Source organism: Ailuropoda melanoleuca, chromosome 19 (genome assembly GCF_002007445.2).
Source record: "Ailuropoda melanoleuca isolate Jingjing chromosome 19, ASM200744v2, whole genome shotgun sequence".
NCBI lineage: Eukaryota > Metazoa > Chordata > Mammalia > Carnivora > Ursidae > Ailuropoda > Ailuropoda melanoleuca.
The window spans coordinates 16,654,452-16,663,507 of NC_048236.1; the positions used below are offsets into that span (position 1 = coordinate 16,654,452).

Here is a 9,056-nt window from a genome sequence, read left to right on the forward strand (position 1 = left end):
CTGTTCTTGTCCATGTAGAATATATGAAATAAACATACATTCATATCCCATTAGAATTAATTACAACTGCTCATTTGAATTAGCAAGTGGGTTTTGTTTTGTTTTGTTTTGTTTTTGCTTTTTACATCTTTTAAAAGGAAAGTGGTAATTTGGTACAAAACAGGAATGGGAGAATAGGGTTTGACTGGGAGGAGTTTAACGTTCAAATTCTCTCATAGTGGAATTATCTGGGAGTGTTCCAGATGTTCAATAGCCCTTGTTTTTTCTATTGATTACATTTCGAAACTTGCAAGGCCATGTTAATCTCATACCTACAGTTACAGCAATGTTACAAAGATTAAGAAATCAAAAGGGTTATCAGTCTGGTGATTTACAGAGGACCCTATAAATGATTTGTCATTTAAAAGTGATAGAGGCTTTTAAGTGTTTAAGAGATTAACACTGTGAGCATGCTTTCTCTTGATCTAAGCTGTAGACTTCTGCTTTCCTACTTACAATCTCAAAATGGATCTTTCAAGCAATGCAATTATCTGCACTTTAGACAGTGAGTATCTGCTGCTGTTTGTGTTACTGTTGTAATACGTCTTGATAATCTTCTATTAAAAACCACAAAAATAATAATCTCTATTTTAAATTAGACTAACAAACTAATGTTTCAGTTAGGTTGTTCAAAAAAACATAATGACACATTTTTTTATAAATATAAAAATAGAAAACCAAATGCAAACCAAAAATCAACTTTTTTAAACATAGGAAATTTTTTTAATTCTAGGAGCTATAGATACTAACAGTTAATATATATCTTATAGTGAGAAAGTATTTAGTTCCTGTAATCATACAAATAACTTACAATAAAATGTATCAGAATTTTGATATACTAATGGAACTAGCAGAATCTAGGGCTTCATGAAAGACTACAGAAAAAATAGTTTATTTTTCATATGTAGTCTATCTCAATAAAATCCCTAAATTATTTTGATCCATTTGAATTAGCATTTATGATTTTTATGTTAACAATTACTTAATCCACTAATTCCAATTAAGCAAAATATTTTCTGTAATATTCAACGGATAATTAACTAGTTCCTGTTGGCATATAGTATGAATTTTAGTTGTTGATTGTGAAGCATTCTAAATGCTGATTTCATAAATGGTATTTTTTAACCTAATGGCCTAAGTTATAGATGTAAACATGTTGGAATAGAGTATTGCATTTCCACGCAAAAGTTTAGTTTTTAGACTAACAAATAAATTATTTGGAGATAAATATTTGTCAGACAGGCACATTTACAATTTAGAAAGGGCTTTATTTTTACGTTAAATGTGAGTAGTGCCCCCTGGTGGAAGTATGCCAAAATAAAAACTTTATAATAGTTAACGCTACATGCTTTTTTAAAATTTAAAATCATGGACTCAGAGTTTTGAGTTGAGCATTATTCAAATAATAAACCTTATTTCAGTTATTAAAATTCGTTATTTAGTATTTTATGTAGGTTTTGTAAAATTTACCCTAGAATGGTTAATTAAAAGGAACCCACCAGGGGCGCCTGGGTGGCACAGCGGTTAAGCGTCTGCCTTTGGCTCAGGGCGTGATCCCGGCGTTATGGGATCGACCCACATCAGGCTCCTCTGCTATGAGCCTGCTTCTTCCTCTCCCACTCCCCCTGCTTGTGTTCCCTCTCTCGCTGGCTGTCTCTATCTCTGTCGAATAAATAAANTTTATACACTTTAAAATTAATTTTATAAAGTAGCCAGCTAATTACTTAACTACCCGTGATCATATTCCAAATCTTTGAACATCCCATATATTTCAGCAAAGTGAAGGCAGAGATTTCAAATGCCAAACCCACTGTTGTGCACACTCAATGTCTAGTAACGAGTTTGGCATATGGCAACAGCACAGTAGAAATTTGTTGTGATTCATTTCACAGATTTTATCAAAATATCTGACAGAAGGGAACGCCTGGGTGGCTCAGTCAGTTAAGCGTCTGCCTTCAGTTCAGGTCGTGATCCCAGTTTCCTGGAATCGAGTCCCACATCAGGCTCCTTGCTCAGTGGGGAGTCTGCTTCTCCTTCCACCTGTCGCTCCCCCTGCTTGTGTTCCCTCTGACAAATAAAATTTTTTTAAAAAATTTTTAAAAAGTATCTTCCTTGCAAACTGAAATCTGTTTTTAAATATCACATAAATATCTCTGGTGATTAATTAACGCACTAATATGGGATGTTTGCTATTTCCCCCTGTTGCACATACTACTAGTGAACATTCTGTAGTCTCCAGCCACATCCAAAAGTAATCAATATTCACATGGAGTATATAGAAACTTGCACTCTAAGACCTTGTCAAAATCTGAATAAATGGCATGAAACTCAATTTAAAGGATTAAATGTAAAATGTTTGACCTTCTGGTTCAAGGGAGTTAAGTTATTCTGAAGCTATATCGCTGTTATTCCTATTGCAAAATATTTCATTACTTCAAAGGCTTATTTATATTTGTCAATCACTATGAAAAGCATGCGTGACCAAACACCAAAAATTAAAATATGTCCTAAAAGTTTGAAATGTCACCACACTAAATGAGAGCATGAAAATTCATGATTAATGTTAAATAACAATTACTCTCTTTGCTTTTAAGTTGTTCAATAACTGAAAACCTTCAAAAGTTAACTGTTTTTGCTTATCTACTATCCCTTCCTTGTATAGAACACTTGATGAAAAATTGCTGCTATGGAATATTGAAATTGTTCATTGTTTTTTATTGTGCTGTCTGCTATTCCCAATGGTATATTTGCATCAAAACTTTAAAATCTTGTTGGAAAAGCTAGAGCCATAAACATTTTCATACATAAAAAAAGGCATGTTTTAAGATCTTGGACTTTGACTATTAAATATTTAAGAGAGAAACAAATAAATTTCCAGAAGATGTGGAGTACCTATTGTGAGGCATTATTATGCGAGAGTATCAGTTACAGATTACACTCAAGAGGAAGTATTTAATAAGTACATTTTTGCTTCTTCATAGGCAAAGTTTTGAATATGTATATAAAGAAAATGTTTATACAGTATGAATTTAGCACCTTTATTTTAGTCTTCTATTCTGATTATACTTATAAACACTTCAAAAACAATGATAAATTCAGCTACTGTAAGCATTTTCAAGGATTTAATTTCGTATTCTGTTTAAACAACCATGAAAATAATACAGTGATTTGGGGGCTAAAGTCCTTGGAGGAAATCAAGAGGCATGGAAAAATGAATATCATATCAAAGTGAATATTTAAAAATAAAGTAAAAATTAAACATGCTCACTAGCCCTCAAATCTTTAAGGCATATTTTAGAATGCACCACTCTCCAACTTAGAAATAACTTCTTCATCATATTATAAAGAAGTGTTTCTATGATATTGAAAATAATAGTGGAGAGTATTATTATCCATAATATATATGTTCTCTCTCTCTCAGCAGAATCTGTCACTGAATTCTTTCTAATAAGGGCAAAATAATTTAATGAGAGATTCTGCTAATGTAGAAAGAAATATTTATCTGATATTACCAAACTTCACTCCTAAAATAGTTCCCTTTGAAAGGAATTAAAGAAAACTATTGTAACAGTATGATGATAACATATCTTTGCTTCTATGAGGTCAAATGAGTCAGAATATGTTAAAGATTATTAAAGAAAATGAAGTTTATATATACTTCTACTTTTAAAATGACCTGAAAATTTTTTGGACTGTGTGGGGTTTTTTTTGTTGTTGTTGTTGCTGTTGTTGTTGTTGTTGTTGTTTTTGAGAATCATCCATATGAAATGGATAGGACTTGAGAGAAACTCAGTTTGCTGTTACAAAAGAGCCAAGTTTTGAAGTACTTTAAATATTTACTGTTATGCATTGCAAACCAGAAGAAGTCATGCACAATTGCAGTTCTTGGTAAAACCATGTGCCCTGGACATGTTCATGTCAGTTGTGGCTTAAAGCCAAGAAAGTAAATTGTAACAATACCTTTTTGAAATAACATTTACTCTGGGCCAATGATAACGTTTTCTCATCTTTTGAAGCAAGTCGGTTGGCAGCAATAACACCTTTTTTGGTCTGTAAGTCAATAAAAATATTAACCTTCCCAATATAGCCAGCTCCTGAGTTTCATTCATTCTGAGAATTTTGATTCCATCAAGGAAAAATTCTTATTTTACAGTATCCTTTTATAAACTGTAATGTTGATCAAAAAGTCAAAATTTGACAAGCAAAATTTAGATCAGAAAGAAAATATCAATGCCCTTTGTACAGATAAGTGGGACAATGCTTAGAAACACAAGTGGTTTTGTTGACTTGATTTGGAAAAAGCAGTAACTGTTAGTTTGCCCCACTGTGTTGGTATCAGAGAGTCTGCTAATCATCTGCGTGTAGTCTTGTCTGTCACCCCCCAAAATCATGAAAAACAGATCAGATCCAGCAACTTGACTGTTTTTTACATGATTTTCAAAAAATGGCAGATAAATATAAGATTCCTTCCACCAGCACAGATATTTCTTCTTTTCTTTTCCTTTCCTCTCTTTTCTTCTATCTTTTTTTTTCCTTCTATTGGATAAAACTAGAAGCTCTTGCTGACTGTTTGAGCAGAGAGGTCACATTTTTTGAAAGCAAAGCATAGCCAACTCCCAAAATGGTACAATAGAGAAGTTATTCATAACATGCTTGAATTTGTGAGTATTTTTGGTCATAAACTGAGGAATAGCTTTTGATTTAAGGTTAAGAAATCATTATTATGGCCGATACCAAAAATATTTAACTTAAGCTGCTATTCTGGATGACAAAATTGGCGATTATCAGTTATGAAATCATTCCAAATCTGAAGGAAGTGCATCTGCAGAATGGAGAAGATATTAACAAAATAAGTAAAACTTACCATTTTATCCCCAAACAAATATCTTCAGAGATATCTAGAAATCTTGAAGAAGTTTGCTTTAAAAAAAGAAAAAAAAAAGGCTAAACTAATTCAGGCAACTATGCATATGGAGAAGAAATATAACGAACACCACAAATTTACCGCCAACCATTGGAAATAAGGCATTATGAAGACATGTAAAAACACCTGTGTATTTCAACAAGTTTGTTTCTGCTCCCCTCTGAGAGGTTGATCTCTATCTCGAAGCTGAGTTTCTTAATTTCTGGCATTTTATTATGCCCTATTAATAAGTATACAGCATTACTAAACAGTATAGAGCACCATCTCTCAAGTTATTAATCTTTATATGTGACATCATTCTCTATATATTCTGTTGCAATTGCTCATAACTATTTTGGACAGATCTGTTCATGTATGGGTGTGTAATTCTAGTTCATTTATTTTTTCATAGCTATGTAAAATCCCATTGTATTAGTGTTCTGCCATTTATTTAATTCTCCTGTTGATGACATTTAAGCTGTATATCAGTTAGGAGAGTCAAATTTTATGCTGCAATAGGGAGCAGCCCCAAAATATCAGGGAAAAAAATGTCTTCCTTGCTCAGGCAGTCTGCTATAGTTAAGACGGTTGACTTCCTGGAATTGTCAGGGTTCCAGACAACTGTGGCTTCCCACCTAAATGACAGCCATCCAGATGTGGGGAAAGAAACGGAATTATTGTACAATTCACTTTGGTTTCAAGTTTGCTGGCCAGAACCAGTCATGTGGCTCAGAGCAATAGTTTCCATAAACCTCAAAAGGACAAGAGAATCAGGTATGGGTGAGCAAGAACATTGTTGACCACTGTTGGTTTCTAGTTCTTCCTATTGCAAACCCTACTGATGCCTCCTTGTATTCACATGAGGGAAAGACTTGGGAGTGAGACTGCTGGGCCTAGGGAATGCCACCTGCTTGCCTTTCTTTAAGTAATAGTCAGATCACATTGTCAAAGAGTTCTACTGCACCCCCCACCACAAGAGAAGGACAGTTTCTGTTTTTCATAGCATCTGTCAATTCTAGGTACTAAAGGTCTCTTGTGATTGGTAGGTATATCATCTTACTGTGATTTTAATTCCCGTCTGTCTGATTGTTGATAAGGTTGACTATCTTTTAATTAATTTTTTTCAGCCAGTCAGTTTGTCTTCTGTCAGTTAAATATTCATACCCTTTGCCCATTTTTCTATTGATTTGTCTTTTCTTATTAATTTGTAGAAGCTCTTTATGTGTAATGATTTTGTGCATGACAAAGATAGTCTCCAAAGCTGTGGATTATCTTATTAATTGTTATTACAACTTTAAAATTTCCTTTCTCTAATTCTAATGCAAATTAGCTCTTTTCCTTTACAATTGGTACTTTTTAAAGCAGTCCTTACCCAAGTACCATAAAGACATTCATTTTTCTTCCAAAAATTGTGACATTTTGCTTTTCAAATTTAGTTCATTCTCATGGAATTCTTTCTTATGTTGTTCTTGAAGGAGTGAATTGATTTAAAAATATAGGCAATCAGTTGTTTCATGATTATTTACTGAGTAGTACCTTCTTTTCTTCTGATCTAAATGTCAGTCTTGCCATATATAAGAGTCTGCACATATAGGAATACTTTTCTTGATTCTCTATTTTTAATTGATCAATGTGTCTATCCATAGGGCTAATATACGACTGTCTATAGCTTTATAGTCAATCTTGATATCCTGCTGGACAGGTAACTTTAGTTTGTTCTTTTAATTTAAAAAATTTTGGTAGAATTTGGTCATTTACACGTCTGTACCAATGTCAGAATCATCTTAACAATGTCAATGAAAACTCTGTCAGGATTTTCAATAGAGTTGCATTAAATATTCAAGATACTTGAGAAAAAAAATCATCATTTTATGATATCGAGTCAAAATGATTGTTCATTTATCTGTTCATTTATTTAAAATTCTATAAATACCTAGTAACTAATAACATGTTTTTTCATTAAAGTAATACGCACATTTTATTAGATTTATTCATAGATAGTTTTCATTTCTTTATTTTTGTTGCAATAATAAATGATCTATTTTTTAAAAGTACATTTTTAATAATTCCAAGGTTGTGTAAGAATGCAATTCATTGTTATATATTGATATCTAAATTTAATTCTGAAAGTATGTTTGTATTTTCTCTTATTTTTCCTATATAGAATTACATTATCTATAAATACTCCTCCGCTATGAGCCTGCTTCTTCCTCTCCCACTCCCCCTGCTTGTGTTCCCTCTCTTGCTGGCTGTCTCTCTCTCTGTCGAATAAATAAATAAAATCTTAAAAAAAAAAAGAAAAGAAAAGAATTACATTATCTATAAATAATAATAGTTTTACTTCTTCCTTATGTATTTTACTTTTATTAACTTTACTAATAATATTGAATGTAATCAATGATAGTAAACATCCTTATCTATTTTCACATTTTAAATAGAATGCTTATGATATTTTACCATTAATTATAACTTATTTCATAAATATTCATTTGCTAGCCATCAACTGACTTAATAATCTTCAATATGTTGAGGGTGTTTCTTTTGCTTTTATTTTTAATTAGCAATAGCTTTTATCATAAAGTTATTGATTTTATCAAATGGTATTTTTTGTTTCCATTGATGTGACCAGATGGTTTTTCTTTCTATTCTTCTTTTATCCCATTTAATCCTTTTATTTCTAGGATTGTCCCCACAATTATTACATTACTCTGTTTTAGAGCTTTTGCATCTATATTTATAAGTAAGTCTGTAATTTTTATTCTTATCCTGTCCTTGTCTGATTTATGTTCAGTGGTTATTCAAGCTGCATAAAATAGGGAATTTTATCTCTTTTTCTGTCCTCTGATAGACGTTCTGTAAGATTAAAATTTTTAGTGCTTTAAATGTTTAAAAAGCACGCTTCTACAATCCGGCCTCTTATTATCTAGTAACTCAGATAACCTTCACTAATTTGTCTATGAAAGCAGGCATTACAGTTTTTACAGATTACACCAATATGGCCAAGTTCAATCTACTACAGCTCTAAAATCAGTCTTAATGACAGATTTTTTAATCCCTATATATCTTATTTTTTTTTAAGATTTTTTTTAATTTATTTATTTGACAGAGATAGAGACAGAAGCAAGAGAGGGAACACAAGCAGGGGGAGTGGGAGAGGAAGAAGCAGGCTCCTAGCAGAGGAGCCTGATGTGGGGCTCGATCCCAGAACTCCGGGATCATGCCCTGAGCTAAAGGCAGACACTTAACGACTGAGCCACCCAGGCGCCCCAATCCCTATATATCTTGACACATAAATAACATTTTGCAAATATGGCAAAGTGTTAAATTCTTAATTTTAAAACATTTTCTAAATAAGTAAGAAAAAGATGAAGATGTCTGCTAAAATGAACAAGTAATTCATAAAATAAATACAAATAAAAATAACATGTATAACCAAAACCTCTCCTAATTGAGATTTCTCTCTCTCTTAGAAAAAGTTAAATAATGGTGATAGTGCTGATGAACGTTCAATCAAATGGCCACTTTTCTAAACAACTGGTGGCAATATAAATTGGCTCCATCCTATTTATTATAGTTATTGATAAGTTTTTTATATATCTAAGATCTTAGAGGAGAGATGATTATCACTATAATGAAGATAGAGTATTATTATCAATATATCGTCTTTGTTAGACCCATAGTACCTATTCTAATGTTTAGGAATGGAGTAGAATCTAAGATTTGTTATCCCCTAATAAATAAATGATTGTATCTGAATCCCTAAAGTATACTAGTATTTCACATATTGAAAAATTATATTTAGACTCCTATACTTCTAATAAGTCATAAATATTCAGCATCTTAAGTTATTTCACTTAGAAATAAACCAAAAATTGACTCATGGCAGTCTCCATGAATGTTAAGTTATAACATTAACTGAATTCAAATGTAAATTTTATGGACAATTTGTCATTTGTCCAAGAGTCTATGATAATCTCTGTATCTTTCCCTTTTCGTATGTAGTTAAAGTCAAAATGACCTGCAGTCCATTAAAATACCTTTCTGGAGAGTTCACATTATGAATGTTTCCCCAGCTTGCTAAAAATAGTAATTTTCCCCTGCTTAAGGAAGCATG

At 32.0% G+C, this 9,056-nt stretch overlaps 1 long non-coding RNA gene across 1 annotated transcript in view; it reads left to right on the plus strand.

Annotated features, from left to right (window-relative positions):
* Positions 1-373: 373 nt before the first annotated feature.
* The window catches only part of LOC117797153, a 48,651-nt gene continuing 39,968 nt past the window's right edge, over positions 374-9,056 (plus strand). The window contains exon 1 of the long non-coding RNA XR_004622052.1: positions 374-544. This is a non-coding gene — a long non-coding RNA (uncharacterized LOC117797153). The remainder of the gene's footprint in view (positions 545-9,056) is intronic.